The sequence below is a fragment of the Oryctolagus cuniculus genome, chromosome 9 (assembly GCF_051225735.1).
Source record: "Oryctolagus cuniculus isolate XC-2025 breed Fujian yellow rabbit chromosome 9, ASM5122573v1, whole genome shotgun sequence".
In the NCBI taxonomy this organism is placed as follows: domain Eukaryota; kingdom Metazoa; phylum Chordata; class Mammalia; order Lagomorpha; family Leporidae; genus Oryctolagus; species Oryctolagus cuniculus.
In genome coordinates, this window is record NC_142875.1 from 110242595 (window position 1) to 110242846 (window position 252).

Below are 252 nucleotides of genomic sequence, written 5' to 3' on the forward strand. Positions count from 1 at the left end.
GAAGCTTCTTCGTGCCGGAAGGTTTCCACTGGATTCTATCTGGGACAGTTGTGATAACCCTACTTCCATAACTGGCAGTTCTTGAGTTAAATGTCAGGTGCAAAGCAAGCTTTAAGGAAGGCATTTGATTTTTTGCAGGAATTCTTCTTTATAGGTACAAATAAAAATGATGAAAGCAAAGGCGTCTGTTAAGAGTTATTTAAATTATATAGGTCTAGGCCGGCGCCGCGGCTCACTAGGCTAATCCTCCGC